Source organism: Pan paniscus, chromosome 9, assembly GCF_029289425.2.
Source record: "Pan paniscus chromosome 9, NHGRI_mPanPan1-v2.0_pri, whole genome shotgun sequence".
Taxonomy (NCBI): domain Eukaryota; kingdom Metazoa; phylum Chordata; class Mammalia; order Primates; family Hominidae; genus Pan; species Pan paniscus.
This window is the reverse complement of record NC_073258.2, coordinates 120,544,829-120,571,378: the sequence shown is the minus strand read 5'-3', so window position 1 is coordinate 120,571,378 and position 26,550 is coordinate 120,544,829. Positions and strand designations below refer to the sequence as shown.

The following is a 26,550-nucleotide window of genomic DNA, read 5'->3' as shown; positions in this document are numbered from 1 at the left end:
AGCTGAAGCCAATCCTAACGGAAGCACAACACCCCAGGTGGCTCAAGCTCCGGGGCCACTTTCTGTAGCAACCTTGATGGTTCCTAATTCAAATGAGTAAACAGAAAGAGGATCTACAGCTTCTGACCCCCCAGCCTCCATCTGGCCAGAAACTTCGCTGGAATAATAATAGCAACCTGTATCGTGTTTTATTATTCACAAGGCGCTTCCTCAAACATGAGCTCATTAGATTTTCCCAGAAACTCTGCGAGGTAGCCAAGACTGGTATTTCTATGTGCTCCATTTTCAAAGATAAGGAAACGTGGAGAAAGGAGTTTAAGTATTTTGCACGCATCACACAGTCAATAAGAAGTACAGTCAAGAAACCTGGATCTCCCTCCCCCAAGCTTAGAGCTTTTTTCAGAACACTCAGCTGCCAGTCTTCAGGTGGTTCTGGGCAGAAAGAACTAAGGGAAGAAGAATCCTGGGGCCAGAGGGGTATAGTGTGGGATAGTTTTAATATATATAGTTTTAATTCCTTTAGAAACTATTTTATTATGAAAAACACACATAACATGAAATCTGCCCTCTTCGCCAAAATTTTATGTGTACAATACATTATCATTAACACTAAGCACAATGATCTACGTCTCTGGAACTCTCTCATCTTGCATGACTGACTCTATGAACATCAATTCTCCTTGAATAGTAACTCTCCATTTCCCCCTCCTCCCAGGTCCTGGTAACCACCACTCCACATTCTGCTTCTGTGGGTTTAACTGCTTTAGATGCCTCATATAAGTGAGATCATGAAGTATTTGTCTTTCTGTTACTGGTTTGTTTCACTCAGCATAATGATCTCAAGGTTCATTTATTTTGTTGAATGTGAAAAGATTGCCTTCCTTTTTTGTGGCTGAGTAATATTCCACTGCAATGTTATTCACAATAGCCAAGATGAGGAAGCAGTCTAAATGTCCACCTGCATGTGTGGATATAGAAAATGTGGTATATACACATAAGGAGGGGCTGTTTACCAAGCCCAGGTGGCACATCACACCTCAAGTTCCACCTGTAGGTTACCATAGACCAGAGAGCACTTCCCAGGGTAGCTGGACGAGACTTCATCCAGGCTTTCATCCAAGTGTTTGGCATTTGCAGCAAGGTACCTTGATAGATGTTGCTGGGGAAACAAGATGTTGAGTAGGTTATAGGATGAGTGTGAGAATATCATTTATAACATAAGGCAGAAAGCAACACATGCCACTGAAGAGGTGAAGATGAAGTCCAAAGCAATCCAATCCAGCCAGTAACTTTCATCTGCTCTCTGAACAAAAGGCTGGGTGTGAGGCACTAAGAACACAGGAGTGAAGAGGACAGCATGGTTCCTGCCTCTTGAGCTGTTCATCTGGTTCCATCACACTCCCAAGAGCATGGATTCCAAAGGAGGCAGCTTTGAAGCCTGGGAAATACCTGGACATGTGAAGATAGGTCTGGGGTGGGAGATACAAAGAAAAGAATGTCTGTGCAGGGTTCAAAGACATATAAGGCAGGGCTTCCAAGTCAAGCATGAACCTAGCAATACAAAGTTGCCAATGCCCAGTGCCTAGGGCTATATTAGTGACAGTGCATGCCATTAGTTCCAGAAGTAGGGACTGGAGTGGTCAAGGAGGACTTCATGGAGGAGGTGAGACTTCAACTGGGACTTACAGAATGGGTAGGATTTTAGGCCAGGCACGGTGGCTCACATCTGTAATCCCAGCACTTTGGGAGGCTGAGGTGGGTGGATCATGAGGTCAAGAGATTGAGACCATCCTGGCCCACATGGTGAAACCGCACCTCTACTAAAAATACAAAAAATTAGTCGGGCATGGTGGCACTTGCCTGTAGTCCCAGCTACTCGGCAGGCTGAGACAGGAGAATCGCTTGAACCCGGGAGGCGGAGGTTGCAGTGAGCTGAGATCGCACCACTGCACTCCAGCCTGATGACAGAGCGAGACTCCGTCTCAAAAAAAAAAAAAAAAAAAAAACAAACCCAGAATGGGTAGAAATTTAATAGGTGGAGAGAGGACAGAGAGGAGGCTTCATGCATGTTATGAGTAACCATGTGCTGAAATGCACAAGGTGGGGTGGGTGAAGGAGGAATGATTCATTGGGCCTGAGCCAAGAGTTTGGGCTGAGGAGTAAATAACAGGGACAGTGTCCCTGGCAGAGTTAGTTTGGAATTGAACACCAGGCCAGGAAACTTGGATTTAGGTGCAGGAGTGATGTGATCAGGCTTCAGGGAGGCCTCTAGCAGGGTGTGCAGGGAGGACTGAAGGGAGAAGCAGGAGGTGACAGACTAGGAGGCTGGGTGTGTGGGCAGGGTACTTAAGTGGCAGGCAGCAGGGCTGGGTATGAGAGCCAGCAGAAGGAGGAACTCATAGGCCTCAGGGTGTCGCCATCAGAGAGGATGCAGTCCCTGGTCAGCCAGCTTCCAGGGCAGGGCCCAGCCTCTGTGGAACAAAATTGTCCAAAGCGTGGCTGTCGGCCGGTGGCAGCTCCCACCCAACGAGAAGCAGGTATTGCTCAAGCACACTGTGTTCTCCATATGACTCCTGTGTGACGGCTCCCCAGGGGGCAGACTCTTAGAGGGGCTCCCGCAGGAGAGGCTGAGGCCATCTGGGGTTGTGGCCAGCCCACCTGAGGCCACAGAGACCACCAGGCCACGAGAGATCAGGAAGAAGGGGAGGGGTTCCCTTGAGCAGGACAGGGAGAGACATCAGCCTCCTCTCTCCAAGCGACAGTCACTCAGTTGCTCCTGCCCAGCGGCCTGACTCCTGTCTCCACCCTGGGGTCAGCTCCAAAAAGTCCAAGTTCTAGCGCAAGAAGGTGAGATGCAAATAGCCCAAGAGGCAGAGCCACTGCCAAGCACAGTGGCCCATTCATTCATCTCTGCCAGGAGTTGGTATGGAGAGCCCTAAGGAGAGGCTCTCCCAGTGATTGATGGTGTTTCCAGAGGTTATTAACTGAGCTGGACTTGGTCTCTTTGGGCTGATCTATGATCCAGGGACAGTTTTAAAGTATGTGGCTTTTGGGTGCTGGATTATCGAAAAGAGTTAAAATTGAAGTCTTCGTTCAAAGCACTGCCATCTGTCACAAGCTGCCGGCCGGGGTTCCTCCGGGCAGGATGGGAAGGTGGGCGCTGTGCCCTTGTCCCGTTTCCAACGCATCCTCCCTGGTGCCCCTGGGCCATGTGCAGTTGATGGTCCACCCGAAGCAGGAAGGGGCCATGAGAACCAGGCAGGGGAGAAGGAGCAGGTATCTCCAGCCCAGTTTTTCAGGGGGCAGGTCCTCTTCTTAGGCTCACAAACATTTTCCTCCTGGCAGGTAAAATAATATCAGTAACAGTACTACTGGTTGACATTTACTGAGAACCTATTATGTGTTGAGTACCAGTCCAGGCGCTTTACCTGCATGAGAGCATTTACTCCTAACTGACAATGCAGTGAAGTAGACACGATTATGATCTTTTGAGAGAGGGGGAAGCCGAGGCATGAGGGTATGGAAAAGGAACTTGGCCAAGGTCATGGGGGATGATGCAGCCAGGATTTGAAGACAGAAGTCTGGTTCCAGAGCCTGGACCCTAAGCCACGTGCTTCATCTCAGGCCTGTGCACAGGCTTGCCCCTCCCCAGGGAGCTTGAGCCCTCCCCTTCTCACCTGGCTCTTCTATGACATGCTCCACTTCCTCAGAGCAAGGTCCCTGCCACATTTGTATTTATTGCTCCGTGCATTTGTTTAACACCTGCCTTTCCATCTGGACTGTAAACTCCGAAGGTCAGTAAGAGCTGGTGGGTGGGGCTCCTGGGGGAGGTGGTGGTGTTAGGTGCTGAGCAGGGCTGAAAGTGGCTCCCTTGCTTATCCTGCTCTCTTCCGCCCACAGGTGCTGAGCAGGAGCAGCTGCTGCCTTATGGCCTCTAAAGATTCCCTGGGCCTGGGGTGGTCTGTGGGAGAGGCTGCTGTTCCCCATTCTCATCAATGCCCCTCCTTCATCCTCAGACACGAAGCAACTCCCGGACCTCTCCAGCTCTCCCTCCACACTCAGCCCTCAGTGATCCTCCCCTCCCAGGCCCTCCATCAGAAGCATGAAATATTAATCGGGGATTAGCCGCAGGCTGCTCATCCTCCCGCCAGGAGTGCAGCCCAGAAACTGTGATGAGGGCAGGAGGAAGGCAGGGGGCCTGGCGGGGGTGCAGCCCAGGCTGGGCGCTGGCCACCGTCAAATCATGCAGATTAAAGGATGTGCAGGCTGGAAGGGGCCTCCAGAGGCCGTTTTCATCCCTGCTCCTGGCTTGCAGCAGGAAATGACTGCACAGATTCCGAACACAGGCTGTGTCCAGGGATAGGGATGGGGGCTGCTTTTGCCCCTGCGTAATCTCCACCAGTCGCCACATCGAAGTAATAATATATATTTTCTGGTGTAGGCAATTGACATTTTTCAATCTTATGAAAAGCATGTGAATAAGAGCGTTTCTTTAAAAACAATCTATTTTTGTCAGTTTATAACAAACAGTCTCTGCAAAAACTGTGTGTGTTGCCCATGCATGATGCATACGACACATACGCAGCTTCCAGACAGACAAGGGGCCTAGCCCTCCCCACCCCCACCCTGGGAGCTCCTGCCCTTTGGGCACCCCCGAAGCCTCTCCAGTGGAAACACAGAAGCCAAGGCCTCAGCTCCTCTCCTCTAGGAAAAAGGGCAGATCAGAGAGTGGCTCCTGCAGCCGCATGGTGACCTGCCGCACCCTTGAGCTATGCTGGAGGGCTGCCCCAGAGCTCCGCGGGCTGCCTGCATTACAACACGAAAACCTCTTTGGAAATGGTTTATTACCCCTCTCCCCCACGCTGGCTGTAATCTTTGCAAGGGCAAGTGTCCTGGCCCCATTTACCTGGTGTTCGGTCCATGGGAAGGGCTGAATGAGTGTTTGGTGAATGTCCATCCTCCTCATCCTGCTTCTCATTTGCTCCAAGGTCTCTCTGAGTTCTTGGTCTCTCTGAGTTCTCCTCCTCGCTCACTCTCTTCCTCCCACTCCGTCTCACCTCTCTGGTCTCTGCCTCTCCCTGTCTTGCTCCCTGTCTTTTTCCTACCTTATCTATTCCCATTCTCTCTCTTACCTCCCACTCCAGGTCCCTCCTCCCATCTCTCTGATTTGGTCCAGAAATGACTATTTGGCCAAGATGATGAACTGGTCATAAAGAAAACATGAGCTGTTGGTTGGAAACGTTCATTTACAACTAATTTTCAAAATGAAAAAAATTATAAAAACACTGCCAAGAAAGCTGAGCCGAGCAGGTTGAAAACAAATTAGAAACGTTTAAAAAGAAGGGAGGAGGACCCCAATTTGAAAAATTCCAGAATTTTTTTATACTTTTGTCTTTGGGTTGCGCTTTTTTTTTTTTTTTTTTTTTGGAGACAGAGTCTCGCTCTGTGGCCCAGGCTGGAGTGCAGTGGCGCGATCTTGGCTCACTGCAAGCTCTGCCTCCTGGGTTCACGCCATTCTCCTGCCTCAGCCTCCTGAGTAGCTGGGACTACAGGTGCCAACCACCACGCCCAGCTAATTTTTTTGTATTTTTAGTACAGATGGGGTTTCACCGTGTTAGCCAGGATGGTCTCGATCTCCTGACCTCGTGATCTGCCCGTCTCGGCCTCCCAAAGTGCTGGGATTACAGGCGTGAACCACCACACCCAGCTGTGCTGCTTTTAACTTATAAAATGCACATTATAGAAAATAGAGACAAGCACAAAGAACATAAAGAAGTGTAAGCCCCCATTCAGACACAGCCACTGAGAACACCTGGGCACCTGCACCTCTGCATTCTTCCCAGCATGTGTGTGTTACCACTTCCCAAAGAAGGTTCTAGAACTTCAGTCCCTTGAGCTATAAAACAACAACACAAACAGCAGCAACACACCTGGTCAAATTTCAAAAAGTACTGTACATTCTACCCTCTTCTTGGAGCTTTGTAGTATTCATTGTAATGAATATTTATTGTAATATTCATTGTAAATGCATGTAAAGTTCTATAGAGAGCCTCAGTTAGGAAACCCATTTAAACTTTGCCATTCCCTAAACTCTATGAATCCAGAAGCTGTTTTTTCACCAGGTAGCTATTAATGTCCATACTCATCTCTCCAAAAAACAAAAAATCTTGCCAAATAATGAGAAATAAATATGTATCTACAGATTTAGTTTACAAAAATAGAATCTTATTATACATTCTGTTTTGTAAGACTATGTATGTTTCCTACTAATCCCTGTTATTGGATATTTAGGTTATTTCCCACTTTTTATTATCATTTATATTATCCTAAACAGTACAGAGTGGGAATAAGAGCTTGAGTGTGAATTAGAAATCAAAAACACAAAAGGAGATAAATTCTGAAAAGTAAACATATCTAAAAACAGATAAAGATTGCAAAACCCTCCTTGTGGTACACCAAAATTCCCAACCCAGGTGCAAATGAATGTTTAACAAATATGTATTGAGCACCTACTATGTACCAGATACCATTGGAGGTTTGGGAGTACGGTAAGACAGACAGAAATCCCTGTCCCCATGACCATTACAGGCAGGTGTCAGGACACAGCAATGACTGATTAAATGGGAGGGAGATGCACGGCAGAGGGGGAGTGGAGGGATGGCCAGGTCAGGGGCAATTTTAAATGGTCTTTCCAGAGACCACTGGGCTGCAAGTGTAAAATCCCAGCAAAGGACTTGTGGGAGGTGAGGGAGCAAGCCATGTAGACATCTCAGGAGGAGCAGTCCAGACAGGGGCCAGGCAAGTGCAAGGGCCCTGGGTGCCAGCAAGTCTGGTCCTGCCCCTCCAAACACTCGTTAGGCCCAGGGCCTCCTGGGGCCCAGGATGGGGAGGGTGTGTCTGGATTTGCCATCTCAGGGCAGTCATGGGTTGGAGACTGGGCTTCAGCATCCTTATTACGTGGACATAAAGGGGCACAGCCATTGCACCCTAAACTGTTAAGGGGACAGACATGGTTATGTTTGACAAATTCATTATTTTAATGAGATTTATGTTAGTATCAACATGCTGTCAACTAAACTACCCCCCATTCTTTCCCAGTCCATCACTCCAAAGGCCAAGGATGCTGGCTCCATGCTGATGGGCTGTTTTAAAAGCCCTTAACCCCCTGAAAGCTCCTCTGGCAAGTCCATGGCTTTGCTGCCTCCCCCTGCTCTGGCTAGGCTGCCCCTGCCAGTTTCACCAGCTCTGGGCCCAGATCAGGAAATAAGAAGGGCGCTGGCCATGGCTTGCAGGATATGCCAGGGTCTAGAAGTGGGGCATGGCTTGCAGGATATGCCAGGGTCTAGAAGCTCTGCCAGGCAAATCACCCCCAGATAGCCATGGCTTTTCTGCAAGGTGTGTGCAAACCACATATGGGAGGAGGCAGGGCAGATCTAGACATGCAGAAACCACAGAAGGAAAACAGGGAGACAGGGGCAAAACGTGGAAGAAAGACACAGTGGACAATGACAGGGAAACAGAGAAAGACTGACCAAAAGGAAGGAGGAACCAGAACACAAGGAGAAAGACCAAGACAAGGATGGATGAAGGGAGTTGCGTGGCCTCGTGGGAGGGACACAAAGGTGGGACACAGGTGGAAAGACAGAGACAGAGATGGGTTGGGGACTCAGGGCTCATTGAGTTTGCTTCCAGCTGGCCCTTACTCTCATGGGGACATAGAGCCCTACAGCCTCCTTTCAGGGAATGGGAACTACCCAGGAGAGGGGAGACCTGGAGCACCGAGGGGAAGCTGGCCTGCCACCCCGAGCCTATGCGGAGAAGCTATATGCTGGGTGTTGGAGACCTGGAGAACTTGGAATATGACCAGGCTAGCTCAGAAGAGCCTTCCACAGACATTTTTGAGAATGAGACATCTGAGGAATTTAGGGGGTCACCCTTAGGCAAGGACAACATGATGAGGTGAAGTGTCCGGCTTTGGAGCCAAACGGCCTGGGTTCACATCCTAGTTCTACCATTTCAAAGCTGTGTGACCTTGGTCCAGTTCCACCACCTCTCTGAAACTGTTTCCTCCTCTTTAAAATGGACAGAACATTATTTGTGTGGCTCAAATAAGATAAAGCATATAAAGCATTGCACCCAGTGACAGGCACGCAGTAAGTGTACCATGGTCACCATTGGCTGGTGGCATTATTGCTCCCTGGCCTCCCTGCCTGGGAGAGCCATGACCAAACAGAGAAGTCCTTGCCTGAGGACCTCGTCGTCTCCCAGTGTGAGTGTACCAGGAAGGGCCTGGATGCTCTCCCAGCTCACATCTTGCTCACACTCCAGATTGGCCCTGACAGGTACACGCTTTAAACACTGCCACCAAGTGCAGCTTCTAGGTTCCTCCCAGCAAGCCATATCAGATGCCACCTCCTGGGGACAGGAAGCATGGGGGAACAGGGTTCCAGCCAGAGTTGCCTCCTGGAACCCTTCGTCTTTAGTGTGCACAAACCCCTACCCACAGCTGCCCTGCTCCCAGTTCTGCAAGCACTCAGCCAGCCAGCCTCAGCACCCCAGGGTGGTGCCTCAAGTCCCTGTACCTGCTTGGGTCATGGCCTCTGCAGCCTTCTTCTTCCCAAGGCTGGGACCTCTCACTCTCCCCTCCTCTCCCATCTGAAGGCTCTGTCCTATGCCCAGGTCTAGTTTTAGGGATGGGAGATCTTAGCTGTTCTGCCCTGATGTTCTGGCTTACCCCATCATGGTCCCCAGTGCTGGTCTGGGGAGTCCTGGGACTGATAACATAGTGTCTGCATTACTGCTGGTGTGCAAGACCCTGTCTTGCTAACCTTCCCAAAACCCTGGTCTTCCAAGGCCTGGGCCTCTGCCCTGCTAGTCTCAGATCTCCCCTCCAGGGGGGTCTGAGAATCTTGCCATTAGTACCAGACCCCCCACCTCTGAGGCTGCCTGATGCCCCCTCTATCATTCTACCCACCTGTCAGGATACCTGCTACTACATCTTGGATGCTACCCCAAAAGCCTTGTCCCTGCCCCCTCATCCTAACCCTGCTTCACTGTCTGGTCCAGCTGCAGAGGATAATGTCCTGGAATCCAGCCCTTTTGGAACCTGGCAGCACCTTCCCTTTCGCAGTTCAGGTGGTCTGAAGACTTTGCTCAGTGTGAGTTTCCCACCCAAGTGGGAGGATGGATGGGGGAGAAGGACCATGAGACCCTGACCTGGGACGGGGGACTCCCCTCCTTTGCACATATTCGCATGAGTTCACACTTGGTGTCCTTCACCAAGTGAAGTCAGATTCTTCACTCCCCTTCTAGGATATGTGGGGCTGAAGCCAACCTGCTCAGCTCGGCCCCTCAACCAAGAAGACATGAGTTCTCTTTGGATATACCGCTCTGTTTTTCTCTGTGCCTTTATCTTCCTCCTTGACTTCCATGCCTTCAGCAGTTTTAGGTCTGTCCTAGTTCCCTGTGGAATAAGAGGTCCCTGTCTCCCTATACCTCTGGCTTCATAATCCAGGCACGAAATAAGTCCAGCTCAAGCCCGTGCTTGCCAGTTTCCGCAGCTCCATCTGACTGATCCCAGCTCCCTCTGTGTGCTTCGCTGTCTCTCTCAGACTCCCCGTATGTCTCTTTCTCTTGCTCCTCCTCGTCTCTGTCTCCCTCCCTCCCTGCCTCTCCCCTAAGTTGCTGTGTTGTCAAGTATTTCCACCATCAGCACTTGCCGAGTTGAAAGTTCTTCCGCTTGTGCAGCAAGCCGCGTGGGCAGGCTGGGTAATGTCTGTTTTACCCTCTCTGTAATGAATCCCATCTTCTCCTCTTCTCAGTGATGGTTATTGATTCTGTCTTGACACCTTGGTTTGTTTTCTGCCGGCGCCTGCCTTCCCTTCATCTTGCTGTGGCCATTTCTCCACTCTTATCTGTAATTTCCTCTCTTGTTACGGCTGCCTCCCTCCTGGGTTGGTGTAGCACCGAGGCCGGAGTTTTGTATTAACTCGGCAGTGCAGCTCCATCAGCCCTTCTGTGATGGGGTGAGTTTGGGTGGTGGCCGAGAACAGGCACATAATGACAGCAGGAGGAGGGGAGAAGAGATCTGGAGCCAGGCCCTCCTCATACCGGGTGTTCTAAAGCAGAGCTGGGACTGTGCTGCGTTCCCCTTCTTAGACACTTCCTGTGGTTCCCCGTGACCCCCCAACAAAGGATGTAAAGCTCATCTGGGGAAGAGTCCTTCGCAGCCTCTCTCCAATCTGCCTCATCCCCAGCCTACTCTCTTAGAACCACAAACTTCCCACTGCAGATGCACAGGACTGGCTATCAGTGATTTCCTTCCACACCCCCAGGCCCTGGCTCTGTTTATGCTGTTCTCCCTGCCTAGTGTGCTCCTCCCCACCTCTCACTCTATTTTTCACCTGAAAAACTCCTATTCATCCTTCAAGGACCAACTCCAATATCATCCCTTCTGGGATGACGTCCCTGGCAGGCCCCATGCCTGCACTAGCTCGGAGCAGAGCTAAATCTTCTCTTCACTGAGCTCCCACAATTCTTTATACAAAATGATAATTACTTGCATCCCTGGCTTCTGCAAGAACAGGCTAGGTCTTAACCAGGGAGGTACTCAAGAAAAGTATGTCAAGTAGACTTGAATGGAGTCTTCTGGGTCACTACAAATACTCTCCCAAGGAGGTAGGTCAGAATTTGCAGTGGTTCTAGCAGGCACTAACTTTGCTGAGGCATGGATGTGGACCACGGGAACTTGGATGAGTCTGGAGCAAGGCTCCGGGTACACACCAAGCTGCTCTGATATAGAGGTCTGCCAGAAACCAGCAGCTCTCTCCATAGATGACATCATTTGTGGCTGGGCCCTGGAGCTACGATCAGTGAATGATCAGTGCCCAGAACTCTGCACCTTCTGCAGAGCCCGGGGCACAAGGCACTGAATGGATGGGCTAAATGAAGGACTAGAGCACAGGGTCCCTGAAATCAAAGCCCATGGACTTCCTTCCACCTCTGCTGCCTGGCACAAGCTTAGGCCCTGGGGCCTGGAGTCTGCCCTCTCCAATCTTTCCCACCTCCCTCCTTTGCTCTCTTCTCTCCCTGCAACCCCTGCAGCCTGCAGTGTCCTCACTTGGGGCTGACTGCCTGGCAGCTTCTTCCGGGACTGTGTAAGCAGCTGCTTCTGCAGGCATTAGCATTCCATGGATTAACCAGGGCTGCATGGTGGAGAAGGAGCCTGAGATCACCTGGGGTGGGCAGCTCACTTCACAGGCAAAGAGGGAAGAATTTGGGGTTCATCTTAAGGTATTTTGACCATACCAGGAGAGGAAGAAGACACATCTCCTCTGCCCCCAGGCCCTGGGGCTCCACGGAGCTTTCCTGGGGAGGTGCCAGTAACATTTTATGAATCCCCTGGCCCTGGTGAGTGGCCCCAGAAGGTGGACGACAGGTGACCAAAAAGCTCGTGGGGTTCTTCTTGGCATGGGGAGGATAGAACCCTGGAAAGAAGGGGTGATCACTTGAGGCTGACCATGCATTGAACACTCTCAGTCAAGCCTCAGGCAGGTGTATAATTCAGGAACCACATCCTTTTAGCAGATACAGAAGTGGAGGCTAAGAGGGATCAGGTTATTTGCCCAAAGTCACACAGCTGGGAAGTGACTCAGTTTCAATCCCAGGTCTCTCAGACTCTAAGGTCGGTGCTCTTTCCATTACCCCTGTTCCCTGGAGTTCTCAATCCTGTGGCAAGCCTCAATCCTGATGTCACCCCTACCTTAAGCATTTTGCCATGGTACCCACATTCCAAGATGGCCCTCACTGATCCTCTTGGAATTCAGACCTGCATAGTCCCCTCCCACATTGGATCAGGGATGGACTGTGTGACCCATAAAATACAGTGCAAGTAATGGCATGTGACTTCCAAGGCTAGGTCATAGAAAGCACTGCACCTTCTGCCTTGGCCTCTTGGATTGCTCGCTCTGGGGAAAGCATCTACCATGTTAGGAAGGAACTCAAGCAGCCCTGCAGAGCGCCCACATGAGAGGAACCGACTTGCCAGCCGTATGAATGGACCACCTTAGAAGTAGACCTACCAGCCCCTATCAGGCCTTCAGATAACTTCAGCCCGAGCAAGATCTTGACTGCAACCTCCTGAGAAACCCTGAGTTGAATGCCCCAGCCACGCTGCCCCAGAGCACCAGACACTGTGAGAGATAACCAATGACTGTTGGAGTTGTAAGCACTACGTTTTGGAGTGATTTGTTACATGGCAGTAGATAGCTAATAGATCTGCCCTCCCTGAGACACAGGGCACTCATGTTTTCATAATGTCCTAGGCAGAGCCACCAGGCCAAGGGCTGGACAGTTCTTGGCTTCTTCTAAGGTTTCTTTATCTCCATGTAGGAAAAGCCCTGGAGACACTGAAGCCAGAGAGCTTTTTTGTCCAGAGACTCTTCACTCCTCTTAGGGAGGGACAAGTGAGACAAGAGACAGGAAGAAGGAATCCCTCAGATCTCAACAGAAAAAGTGTCTCTTTCCCTCCCTAATGAAGATAAATCCCAGGATCTGAGGAGACACTAAATGGATATGAATGAACTGGCAGTGCAATCAGATGGAGGCGTTTTCTTGAGATCTACAGCTGATGAATTCCTGCCCCAGCTGACACCCAGCCTGCTGTCCCTGGAGAGGTCCCTGGAGACCCCTGAGTGACACCTCCCTGTCAGGGAACTCTGGTGTCACCTTAAAGAGACTCTAGCCTCTCTTCCCTGGTCTCTCCCATGTCTAGCTGGAGTCCTAAGGGATGTTTTGGAAACACTATGTTGGCCACCACAATATCAAACTCAAAGGCTGCAGAATGGACTGGCACTCAGCCCCACACCCTGGCATGTTATTAAGTTTCCACAAACTCCACCAGGCAAAGAAGGCCCATGTCACTGTTTGTCTCCCTCTTGCTCTACAGTGGAGGGCAGAGGAAGACTTATTTTTAGGCTGGTACGTTTTGTTCTTATTTGCAAGGCTGCCTTAGAAAGAAACATCTGATTGGTTTATTGGCTTCTGATTGGTTGAGTGCCTTCTTTATCCCCTGCCTTTAGATATTGAAGTTTGTGTTTGTCATGTGATGGCTAGAGACCCTGCCTCTGCTTCCAAGAGGGGCACAGGCTATTTCTGGTTCTCGGGCTTTTCAGAACAAGCATCTGGGAGCTGTAAGGGTTTGGGGAATGGTTCTAACCAGGCTCAGAGACCCCATCTCCCTTTGTCTCCAAGCAATGAGAAAGCATTAGAAAGCTCATCCCACCCCCTTTCATACCTGTCCTAGTTGATCACATGCCACCTTTTTCCACAGGCAAATTTCCTTGCCCCGGCACCCTCCTGCTGCTGCTCGGTCCCCTGGTACCTGTGCACAGCATCTGTCTGCTTATTTACTTTCACTTTCTCTGCTTGCCCGGCTGCACCAACCAACATGTTGTTTATCCTTGCTCAGGCCTGTCCCTACGGCATCTCTGGATCATGCTTGTCTTGCTAGCCCTTTGACCTCAAGGAACACATCACGGCTGCCAGCGAATTTGCTCTTTGACAACATTTTCCATAACAGCACCTGTGTCTCTGCAACACTGGGGTCTTGGGCCCACTGCCCTGGAGGAGGCAAAGGGAGCTGCCAGTCCTTTCTTCAAAGGTGTCTGGGGAAAGGCAGCCCCTTAGTCTTATCTGCTACCCGCTGTGGATCATTTATGCAAAGTCCTGCCCTGTGGCAGGGTCTTTGAGACTAGCAGGGCAGAGACCCCGGGGATGAGTGGTCCTATCTGGCATTATGAGCAGGAATGGGGTGGAATGAGCAGGGACCTGGCAACAGGGCAAACCCTGGCTTGGCTATTCCCAACTTTACTTATGTCTCTGCATCTCAATTTCATTCTCTGGGAAGTGGATTTTATCTACTGCACAGAGGAGTGAAGGAAGGCATGGAAACAGCTAGTGAATAGTGACTGTGTAGCAAAGAGTAGCAGTGGTGACAACTGCCAAGTCAGAGTGGCCCTGCCCGCACTGAGAACCAGGGAACTGAAGAAGCCGCAACGTCCTCACCTTGCAAGCACTGCTCAAAAATCAGCTCACCTGAGTCAGACGAGGAGCAATCGATAGAAACTTCTCTCTAGGTGGGGTTTGGTCTCTTAGGCCACACATAATCCCAAGACCTCGTGTTCCAACCCCTCATTTACCAGCAGACAGAATTGATGGCAGCGACTGGCCCACAGAGGGCAGCAACTGGCCCACGGTCACCCTGTCCCCCGGTGGAACCTCAAGTCTCTGACACCCCATTGCCACCTAGCCATAAGCTACGCTGGCTCCCACTCACAGGCCACAGAGGCAGAGCTGCTCCTCAGGGACTCCGTCAGCAGGAGTGATGAGGGCTCTGTGGGCCGGCTCCCTGAGCCAGCCTGTCTCTCCAGACCACATTCTGGGGAATCCTCCAAGGCCCAAAGACTATTGCTCAAAGACGGGTCATTTAAGAAGAAATCATTAAGCCAGCCATGGTGGTGCACACCTGTAGTCCCAGCTACTCAGGAGGCTGAGGTGGGAGGGTGGTTTGAACCCAGGAGGTTGATTCTGCAGTGAGCCCTGATTGCGCCACTGCACTCCAGCCTGGGCAACAGAGCGAGACCCTGTCTCTAAAACAAACAAACAAAATCAAAAAAGAAGAAACCATTAGTATGTGGGAAGCCCCCCAGAAGAAAGCCATTCCTGCCTGATACAGAACCATCTACAGTTCCTATTGGGAGCCTCTCTGTGATGTAAAATCTATCTCCTCCCATCAAAGGAGAGAGGAGGAATGGGTGGGAGGTGGTGGGCCATGGGGCCAATAGAGGTGACCCTGGGAGGAGGGGGAATGTGCCCCCACTGAGCTGCTCTGAGGGGCAGAGCCCAGAAGTTCTCAGGTTGTGAGCCTGAGGGTCTGAAACTCCATTCCTCAGGTTCCAGGAAGGTGGTGACTCTTCTCCTAAATATACAGAACCCAGCCCTCCTCCCCCACCACAGTGCTGAATGTGCTAGCACCGGACAGCTTTGATCTGAGCTCTCAGAGATGCCCAGGAATAGTCTCTTGCACATGAAGGAGACAGAAACTCTCAGCTGAAGGTGGGAATTGGACAGGGAGAGTGGAGAGGGAGATTGGCTGGGGCATGGGAAATGCTACTCCAGCCCCTGGTTTTGCCCCAGGGCAGGGAAGGAGGACAGAAGAAGCTCAGGGGCCCAAAGCTGGAGCACTTGGAACCAGACCAAAGTTACTGAGGAACAGAAAGCGACCCTTGCCCCTACCCCCAGGCAGATTCGTAAGATTTGCCTAATGGTGATCCAGGCCTGGGTATAGTGCTTCCTATGCCCTGACACCAGCCCTCTGTCCTGTCGTGTGTGCAGGACAAGCACCACGTCTTATTTTGCAAATAAGGAGACCAAAGCCCAAGCTGATTAAACAGCTAGCCCAAGGTCCCCTAAACATATATGTGAGCACGTGAACACACACACACACACACACACACACACACACACACACGAGAAAGAGAGAGAGACAGGATCTTGCTCTGTCATCCAGCCTAGAGTGCAGTGGAGCGATCTTGGCTCACTGCAGCTTCTCCTCCTGGGCTCAAGTGATCCTCCGGCCTCAGCCTCCCAAGTAGCTGGGACCACAGGTGCTCACCACCATGTCCAGTTGATTTTTTCTGTTTTTTGTAGAGACAGGTTCTCACTATGTTGCCCATGCTGGTCTCAAACACCTGGACTCAAGCAATCCTCCCACCTCAGCCTCCCAAAGTGTCAGGATGACAGGAGTAAGTGACTGTACTCAGCCTAATTTGATTTAATTTAATTTAATTTAATTTTTTAGAGATAGGGCCTCGCTTTGTTGCCCAGGTTGGTCTTGAACCCCTGGCTTCAAGCAATTCTCATATTTCAGCTTCCAAAAGTGTTGGGATTACAGGCATGAGCCACTGTGCCTGGCCTTCTATTTATTAGTTATATTTTCCTCTGATTCGCAAGCAGTTTGAGGAAGCTTGTATCAAAATGCTTTGAATTTATTCCTTCCATAGACATTTGTTGCTCTCTGTGTGCCTGGCATTGCCCTAGACTCCAAGGAAAATGAGGACAGACAGAATCTCTGCTTCTGGAGAGCTTGTGGTCTGGCATATTGTACTCTTGTGGTAAGTTCTGTGCAGGAAAGTGAGTAAGTAACAGTACTAGTGAGCAGGGGAACCTGGCCTAGGAGGTGGCATCTAAGCAGGCATGAAGGCCTGAGGCAAACCTGGGTTTGGTGTGTTCAAACTGCGAAGAGACGTGCCCAGTGGCCCAGGTGCTGTGTGAGGGAAGAACAGTGCAAGCTGAGAGAACAGGGCAGGGCCCACTTTGGAGAACTCCGTGGTAAGCACTTACAGTGTATACTTAGCAGAATGGGAGGTCTGAGGGGGGCAACTGGCAGGATCCCAGGACATTTTAGAAGGATACTTCCTGCTGCCTGGAGAATGGGCCATGGGGAAGCAAGAATGGAGGCAGTTTGGACAACATAGCATACCTCGTCTCTACAAAAATACAACAATTAGACAGGTGTGGTGGCGCATGCCTGTGGTCCCAGCAACTTGGGAGGTTGAGGCAGGAGGATCGTTTGATCCCAGAAGGCAGAGTGACAGCAAGTTGATATTGCACCTCTGCACTCCAGCCTGGGTGATAGAGAGAGACCCTGTCTCAAAAAGAAAGAAAGAAAAAGAGAGAGAGAGAGAGAGCAAGGGAGGGAGGGGGAGAGAGAGAGAAACAGACAGAGGGGGAGGGAGGGAGGGAAGGAAGAATGAAGGTGGCTTCTGGCAGATGAGAGAGGATGGTGATTGAACTAGGGGAATGGTAGGGGATCTGGAGAGAGAAACAAGAGGGCAGTCTCAGGGGCCTGCAGAGAAAGGGCAGGAGAAGAACATGGGGAGACCCTTCACACCAGCAGCCCCTGGACAGCTCCTCAAGGGTGAGGATGGAGGGTGGAGGAAACCCTGTTGGAGTTAAGCCATCCAATAGGGCCAGCTAACTTAGAGCACCCTTGTGAGTGCTCCTAGAGAGACCCAGGCTTTCAATCACCTGTTGCTGAGGAATAATAACTCACTTTTCCATTACAGGAAGGACAAGGAAGCATGGTTTAAGGCAAGGATGACATGCACACAGCACTTCCACACCCATACCCATGGCAGACATCACTAATCAATCATGCCATTCCTTCTGGTGAGCCCAGACTCAGCTTCACTGCCTTTCCCAAAGTAGTCCTCCAGGCAGCCCTTCCCAATCACCTGGTGATGGCACAGGGTTAACCTATTCGTCATTCCCAGTGCACAGGAATGAGCACTGAGGCTGGAGCCCAAAAGACTCAGGTTTAGCTCTGCTTCTGCCATTTAGTTGCTGTGTGTCTGTGGACAATTTATTTAGCCTCTTTGAATTTCATTTTCCCATCTGTTAAAGTGAATCATTATTCCTATGTCACATGTTTGCCGTGAGGACTAAATGAGATAATATACAAAAGCACTTAGCTTAGTTCTGGTACAGGTAGGCACCAATAAATGTTTAAAAAAACAGCCCCCCTTTGCCCCACCCACATTTATACCCCCAGATGTTCACAGACTAAACACTCCTACATGCTCTCTGACAGTGCCCATTCAGGCACACACTTATACACAAGTGCACACACTCACACAGTGCATAAGAGGATAAAAAAACATTATCCTAACAGCTGGCAGTGGAATTGATCTTAGGGAGGGAAGTGTCTTTTGTTCAGGAAATTACCTTGATAAGCCTCTAAGGATATGGATTAGCAAAAGTCAAGGAAACAAAAAGATGGCTGAACTGCTCTGCATTGAAATTGAGACAAAATTGGGGGGCAGGGAAAAGAAAGAAAGCCCAGCAGGGGGGTGCTGCAGAGAACCAAGGTGGAAGAGAGAGGCAGAGGACTTTCTAAGGATGAGTGTGTCAAATATTCAACATGGAACTGCTTGCAGGTTTTGAGATATGAAACCTCTCTGTCTCAAAAAGAGACTGCATGATTCCATTTGTATAGAATCATCTAGAAAACGCAAACCAATTCATAGTGATCAGTGGTTGCCCAGGGTGAGGGGAGGAGGAAACTTCTGGGGATGGTGCCCTTGTTAACACACACACCTAACACCAAGCACAGCAGCCTCTCCTCTTTGCCTTGCACCCTAAAGTGAGGCCCTCCCACCTCTTGGGGCTGTGAGCCACGTGTCAGGGAAGAGGAACCTCTTGACTCAGGTTCACAGGAATGTGTGTATATCTATATGTGTATATCTAAATAGAGATCTAGATCTAGATGTCAAAACTTGGCAAATTGAACACTTGAAATATGGACAGTTTTTTAAATTATACCTTAATACACTGTTAAGATGTTTTAAAAACTGGTTTATATCGATTCAATCCAAATATTTTTGTTTCTCATGCTTTTACATGTGCTATTTTTCCCCACCTTTCAACAGATACTGACCCCCCAAAACAGTTTCTTTTGTCCCACACCACACCTTCAGTCCAGTCTGACGCTGATGTTAATGCCTTATGGGAATTGTTTTGGGGTCAAATGTGAAGGAGAGATTGAATCCTACATCCAAGTCAAAACTGCAGCTGTGGACCAGCATGAGGAAATGTATCCACAAGCTGAACAAATTCAGCACGAGCATCAGCTTGGAGCCAAGACCCTCATGAGAACTCAAGCTCACTCCCCTCTCTGGAAATTCTTAGAAATCTCAGGATAAAACACTGAAGTTCCCTAGGATATGAAAAGGGAGTTCCAGCCAGCATCATAGGTCCCAGTTGACACGTGTGTTACATACACAGACAGAAACACATCCGGGCACTCAAAACACACATGCCCAGCACCAAGCACCTGCAGCCATTCCTCACTGCGCCCTAAAGCAAGGCCCTTCCACCTCTTGGGGCTGTGAGCCACATGTGTGGGGAGAGGACATGGCTCTTGACTGAACTGTGTTTACTCTCTAAAGAAACTTTTCAGAAATGCAAAATGGGGCAAAGGTGGGAGGTCAGCCTCCTTGACAAACACAGGTATGCTGAGATCCTTTCTCTTTTCTTTCTTTTCTTTTTTTTTTTTTTTTTTTTTTTTGAGACGGAGCCTCGCTCTGTCGCCCAGGCTGGAGTGCCATGGCACGATCTCGGCTCACTGCAACCTCCGCCTCCCAGGTTCAAGCAATTCTCCTGCCTCAGCCTCCTGAGTAGCTGAGATTACAGGCGCCCGCCACACACCTGGCTAATTTTTTTTGTATTTTTAGTAGAGACGGGGCTTCACCATCTTGGCCAGGCTGGTCTTGGACTCCTGACCTCGTGATCCACCCGCCTGGGTCTCCCAAAGTGCTGGGATTACAGGCATGAGCCACCACACCCAGCCTTTCTCTTAGGATCATCAAGTCAGTCCATTCTAATCAACCTCATAACACACTTTGCGGCAATATTCCTTCAAGCTGGCCCAATAATCATCAAAAAACGTGAGGTCAGTTTGCTCCTGGCAATGCCTGGCATTGCTGCAGAAGTTCCTCAGCTCTGCAAGGTGTTGTGCTCCAGGAGGCAAACATCGCCCCAGCCCCTCACGCCTCTGCCTCTTCCCTCCCCCTCCCCTGCCTCCCAACACCACTCCTTGGAGCACCACGCAGAAACCAAATCAGCTGCTCCTTCCGAGGGGATAATCAAAGTGCAGGTCTCTGGAGAGGACCAGCTCCGTGGAGCAAGTCTTTAATTTCAAGCTGACAAGGTTGGGAGCATGTGCCATGGGCTTTTCCATAGGCAAGACAGCCGGATGGCCAGGGAGCACAGCTGGTGAGCAGGAGAAGGGGAGGGCAGAGGGGGAGGGCTGGATAGGAGCCACAGGCAGCTTCCCAGGTGGGCAAAGGGCTTCTGTGCTATGGAAGTCTGTTTGCTCTCTGCAAATTTGAGCTGTAGGCATCTCCAGACATCACCCAGAGGGATGTCCACAGCTGCAAGTGTGGCCCTTGTCTGCCCAGAAGGCTCAGGAGCTGGAGGAAACCCTGAAGGGCAAGCCTCTGGCCCAGGATCACACATGTCTCTGAGAGGAGAGGTGGGGCCCTGAATAGAGACCTGGGTGGAGCTTCAGGGCTCCTCAGGCTCCTGAGCCCAAATGGCAGGGCTACCTTGGGAGCAAGGCCTCACTGAGATGAAGAAACCAAGACTGCAGAAAAATTTCAAGTGCTCAGAAGCAGGTGTTGCTGGGGCTCTTGTCATCATCCTGTCATCAAGAGACAACAGGCCCAGAGAGGGTAGGAATTCTGCTCCAGATCACAAAGCAAGGCCATGAAGAAACCAAGGGTAAAATATATTCTCTTTGACATTCACGAATAATACATCCCAAGACCTTGGTGAGGCCTCCATTTCCCAAATAAAAAATTGAACTGGTTGGACAACACCATTGCCCCACTGGGCTGCAGCCGCTGGGCAGCCCCTAGCCAGCTCAGACACCCTGCACACACTGCTCAGTGGTTCAAACCTAGCCTCAGCAGAGGGACAGATTTATTACTGCATGGGCCTTCAGTGCACTACCAAAAAGCTGAACTCGCAAATAGCACCCCAGCAAACCAGCCGTCTTTCCTACAGCCCTCTCCTCTCCTGGATCAGTGACCTAACCATTGGCTCCTGCCATGCTGCATTGGGCTGGAGATCAGGAGGGCCCCTGTAGGCAGGTGAGTAAAATCAGGAGGGAGAGGCAGCCACCTGGGAGCACAGCCCCAACTCTGAGCCCAGAAATTTGCTGCCTCCCTTCCCCTCACCTCATCCACCAATGCTGGGCCTGAGCTTCATGCATCAGAACCAACAACTTGGATGCCATCCTTTGGGAAGCCTTCCCCCTTTTCCAGGTTCACAGATGTACTGTGTTCCCATTCCATATCATTTGGGCTCCTTGTACTTCTAGGATCTAAGCACCTGGCACAGTGTCTGGCCTTGGCCAGTGCTTAGGATTTGCTGACTAAATAAAGCTAAACATGTGCAGGCTCCCTGCACCCTGGCCCCTCTCTGAGCCTCGCTTTCCTGCTGCGGAGGGTGGTTGGGGGCAGGGGTGTTACTTGCTATCACAAGGAATCAGCGCTGGCCAGTGGGTCTGGATCTAGTAGACAGCTAAGGACTGAATGGTTTCCCTCTCAAAATCCATCTGTTGAAGCCCTAACCTCCAATGTGATGGTATTTGCCTTTGGGAGGTGATTAGGTTTAGATGAGGTCATGAGGGTGGGGCCCTCATGATGGGATTAGTGCCCTTGTAAGAAGAGACCAGAGAGCTTGCTCATGCTCTGTTTCTACCATGAAAAGATGGCCATCTGTATGCCAGGAGGTAGCCCCTCACCAGGAACTGAATCATCCTGCACTTTGATCTTGGACTGCCTGACCTCCAGAACTGTGAGAAATAAATGTCTGTTGTCTAAGCCACCTGGTATGGGGTATTTTGCTATAGCAGCCTGGACATAGCCCTGTAAGATACAGTGGTAACTTCCCCCTGACATATCCTAAAGCCATATTACCAGAGTCTTCGCCTTGTCTGTGAACAGAACTGTGACTACTGAGGCGAAAATGCACTGGGTAGGTGCCCAAAACCTGGGTTCAAGAGCCAGTCCTACTGTTTATCAACTCCATGACCTCAGGTAAGGGATGAAATCAGAGTGCACCAGAGATGACATCCACAAGACCTCAGTTTCCCCATCTTTTGCTCAGGGATACTGTGAGTGAGGCTCCCGTGGGACCATGTGCAGGTATGTGCCTGGAAAGCAGAATGCACTGTGGGAATGTGCAAGAAGCTGAGGTCCAGCCGGCTTCACAGCAGACCTGTTGGAGGAGGCTCCTCAGGCTGGCAGTGTACAGCTCTGAGCCCTGGAGCAGTTTTCTCTCTACCATTCCCCACCCACCCACATTCCTCGGACCTAAGAATCCACCCACTGTCTATAGCATGTTTGGGCCTGTCCACTTGCTTTGTTAGACACCTCTGGGAAGCGTATCTTGTTTCTGGGCTCCGCCAGAAACCTCTAGAAGGCATGTTTGGGTCCATCTTTGTGTCCTCTGGAGTCAATTTGACTTGATCACCCTCTGCTCTCTGAAGTGACCCAGCCATGCCCCATTTGGAGAAGGGGGGTTCCCTTTGCTGCAGGAACCCCCACCAAAGCCTGCCCTTGGCATTTGGTACTGCTAACGGCAAACAGCCCTGTCTTCCCAGGATGGTGGGATCAATAGGCGATGGCCTGGAGCAAGTCCTCAGTGGCCTTTCCAGGCCCGGCACACTCTGCTGCCACCTGTGCCCACAGGCCCGCACCACCCTGCCTTCACCAGCCATGGGGCACTGCGGGGTGCACCTCCCTAGGTCCTGACTGATGGAAGAAGATGTGACCTCCAATGCTCAATGACACGGGGCTGCTGGAGGCTGCATGGGTCCCCCAACCCAGGAACCCAGCTGCCCCCTTCCTGTGCCCAAACGTCCCAGTCCCCAGGGAATCAAGGCAGGGGTGTGAGCTGGCCGCTCCTGCCTCTTGCCTTCTTCCCTGGTCTTCAATATTCATGAGCACTCCTAGCAGGGGAGCTAAAAATGTTCTGCTCCGAAATCTAACTGCTTTATGGAAGCCTAATTAAATTCTTTGGTGGAAGGGGAAAAAAGTGACCTTCAAAACTGCCAAAGCTATTCGGAGTGGTGTGTCCCAGAAATCTTTCCCCTTCTCTCCCCTCCTGCTGTGGGTGGCCTTTGCTCTGGTGATAAAATTCTCCACTTCCCCCTCAGGCTAAGGGCTCAGGAGGTTCCCTGGGGGTGCTAAGTGTGCCCGATGACAAGATTGCCTCCTATGGAAGAAACACAGCCAGGCAACGATCCCGACTGCTCAGGGGACCAGGCAAGCTCAGCCCTTGCTGGAAACTTGGGTCTCGGCCAGTGGATAGGGTTGGAGGGAAGAGAAATGGCAGTGGGGGATGGGGTTGACTCTGGTGGAGAGAGAATAGCAGTACCCCTTTCCTCCTGGGCAGGTGCTTCTGCAGTATGGTGCCCTAAGAATTTCAGGCTTCCTCCTTCCCTGGGCCACCCTGTCCATGCATCCTGGCAAGACCGAAACAGGGGCCCGGGACAGAGAATAGCCCTTTGCAAACCCCTACCTGGGAGCCTGGAATTGGAGCTCACGCCCAGTTGCTTCTCCTATTCACTGGGGATAAGCAGTCATTTCCCCAGAGGTCAATGAAGAAACCTGCCCCTTTTTGAGGGTTGCCAACTAGTGGGGGTGAAGGGGTCTGAATCTCCCACCCTCTTCCCTATGACTTGGCTTCCCGAGAAGGTGGAAGAGATGAGAAGGGGGTGAGGACATGAGCTGCACAGCCCCTCACCTGCACAGTCAGAATTCACCTAGACACAGGCGCGTTCCAGCAGGCTCAGTCAGGGACCCCACAGACCTTCCTCCATGAGAAGTAGGTGGCTGGCTAGAATCCCCCCAGACAGGGGGTGGGAAGACACCGAGAGGATTAGATCTCCACAGCACAGCAGCATGGGTGCCTGGCACTCCTAGAACCTCAGTGATTATGTGGATGTAAAGGCTCATGCCTGCCTGATAGTTGAGGACAGGGTGGGGCAGGGGCAGGGGGGTCTGAGTGACCAGATGCTTTCTCTCCCATTTTGGGAGGAGGTCATTTTTATCCACTCCAAAGCTGCCTTCTGATTGGTCACCCATGAGTCATTCTCAGGCAGTCACAGCCCAGTGTGATGACTGGTTGCCAGTGACACCTGGCTCTCCACGGGCCTGCTCATTCTGGGATGCATATTCTTCAAAATCACTTTCTAGGTCATTTTGAGGCCCTCAGAACAGACCCTGCTTGGTGTGTGCTGCTTCTGGGTGAGCACACCTAATTCTAGTCCACACCCAGGCAGACTCGAGAAAGCAGTTCGCCAGGCAGTCTGCAGAGATCAAGGCTGCCGTCTGCTAGGACAGCCAGGGAAGATGCTGCATCCTCCCCTCCTGGCCTCACCTGATCTATGGCCTCTTCCCACTCATTCCTGACTCCTACCTGGGCTGCCCTTTCCCCCTCCTCCTCCCCAAATCCTGCCTGCTGCTGTGTCCAGCTTCATGAAGGAGAATTTCCCAGGCCAGGCCAGCTGGCAGTGATTGCCCTTCACCCCTGCCTGGACTCTCAGGCTGAGCAGCTCACTTACTTCACCTCTGAGCCCCTCACGCCCAAGCCCATCCTAAACTCCCCGACCAGATTTTAACCCCAAGGGGCCAATATTCATGCTCTAAATGCCTTTGGGAGCTGCCAGTGTGCTTTAGAAGACTCAAGTGCTTCATGGATGAGTGTGAATGAATAGCTGAATGAATAAAAGTGGATGAATAAATGAGGAAATCCACTCATTTAAGAAATACTTCCTAAGTACTGTGTGCCAGGCATGGGCTGGGTGATGAGGACTCAGGATTCCAACAGACCTGCTCCTGCCCTCAGGGCCCCTCATCATGCTGGGACAAGTGAGTAAATAAAGAAGGGTGAGGGAACAGGGGAGATGAGAATGAGCAGGGACCAGACAGTGCTTGAATGCACAGGCCTTTGGGGACCCCAACAGTGTCCCCCTGGCTGAGGGGGTTCAGGCCTTGTCTAGACCACCCCAGGCCTGCTCTCCCTCTCCTGGCTCCCCTGGAGCTGGCTTTCACCAAGGTGTGTTCACACCCCTGCCCCTGCCTTCTCCACCAACCCCCACATCTATTTTGGTGTCTGCACTAGGCCAGCTGATGCCTCCCCCTGCTCCCAGCTGCTTCCTCTCCCATTCTGCCTTCAGAGGCCTTGAATCAAATGGAAACGCCCAGTGCAGCCCTGTTACCGCCATCTTGGGCTGAGACCCAGCCTGCTCAGGCCTGCACATAGGGGGCCAGCAAGCCCCCATCAGTGGCCCAGCAAGGGGACCTGAGCTGGCTGCCAACCATCCTAAACTCCCCAATCACCCCTCAGGCCAGGGCATGGAGAGGGGGACCTGGAGCAGAAGGAATCAGGCCATGTGCCCCCATCAGTGGGACCAAAGGCCCTGGCAGCCTTCAGAGGGCTCCATCAAATGCCCTTGGAGATGGCCCAGCAAATACACAAATGTTAAAGCATGTTATTCTGAAGAATAACAGTCAATCCTGCTGTGGTGTGTGAGCTAAGGCAAAGTAGCAAATACTTTTTATTAAGATACACTTAATATTGGAACAAAATTGAGTTTGACAGACCTAGGCTTGTCCTACCATTGCTGCCATAGCTTCGTTTAATCTCTTTAGTCCCTTATTCCTGCAACTTTAGTCTTGGCCCTTCTAGCTTCCCTTTAACATGGCATGTGTGAGTGTGAGTGTGAGTGTGTGTGTGTGTGTGTGTGTGTGTGTGTGTGTGTGTGTGTGAAGGATGGAGGGATAGGGAACTAGTGTTTCAATTTTTATGCAAATGTTTCTGATATAATTGTGTGGCTTTGAACCACGAGAAAAGAATATAGGATTTGGAGTTGACCTAGGCTGAGATCTCAATTCTGCCCCATATGAATGCTGTGAGCTTAGACAAGTTCACCTCTGCACCTTCACTTCCATCCATAGTTGTCATAACCTACCGGATGCTGTGGTCAGCCATGCAGATGCCTTCTCAGGTGCCTCCTGCAGCTGCCTGGCACTGCCTGCTGCTGGCTCGCAGTGGAATCCTCTGCAGGAAGGCCTTGGCAGAAAGAAGCTGCCCTCCCCAGCAGTAGGCATCCTCCCTCAGGGTAGGCACCCAAAAGCAGCCTGTCCCAGAAGACTGGTCCATGTGAGACACAGAGGCTTGGCTCTGCTGCCTCTGTTTTACTGAAAGACTATCCCAGCCTCAGCACTGGGATGGGATAAGGCCTTTAACTATGCTTAATTACAACACAGCTCTAAACACAGTTCACCTGCTTCCTCTGGCCAATCTTGCATCCCTCGCTCCCGTACAGATGTTGTTCTCTGGGAGGGCTCCCCAGAAATCTTCCTGCCCACAACACTCTGTCTCAGAGTCTGTTTCCTGGGGGGACCCGACCTCAGAAAGTAGCCAGGCTGTAGTCAGTGAAATATGATAAGACGTGTATAAAGGCTTAGTGCAGCGCCCAACTCACAGGAGAACTCAATTGATGACGGCTGCTGGGATTCTCCTTGGAGGTCACTGTTTCTGAACCCTGATGAACATTGAAATCAGCTGTGAAGCTTTTTTTTAACAGGCCAATTTTTTCCTGAGACACTGATTCAGGAGGGCTGAAATCAGACCCAGTGTTCTGTATTTTAGAAACCCCACAGGTGTTTCTGATGGACAGCCAGGGCTGACAGCCAATGACCTGGGTCATTTTTCTATACCACCATCACCCCTATAATTTACAGGCAAGAACCACAAACCCATGCAGGGCAAAGTGACCTGTTCAAGGGCAGACAGGTACTTAGTTGCCCAGAGAGGGTTCAACTCATTAATCCTGATTCTCTCAGGTTCAATGCTTGGGTTGTGTGTGTGGTGGGGGGTGCCATAAAAGCCCCTGATCCCAACTCTCTCCAACAT

General features: G+C 51.0%; 1 pseudogene; it reads left to right on the top strand.

Moving 5' to 3' along the window:
* The first annotated feature begins 7,810 nt into the window (after positions 1–7,810).
* The window catches only part of LOC100982659 (spliceosome RNA helicase DDX39B-like), a 39,117-nt pseudogene continuing 20,377 nt past the window's right edge, over positions 7,811–26,550 (top strand).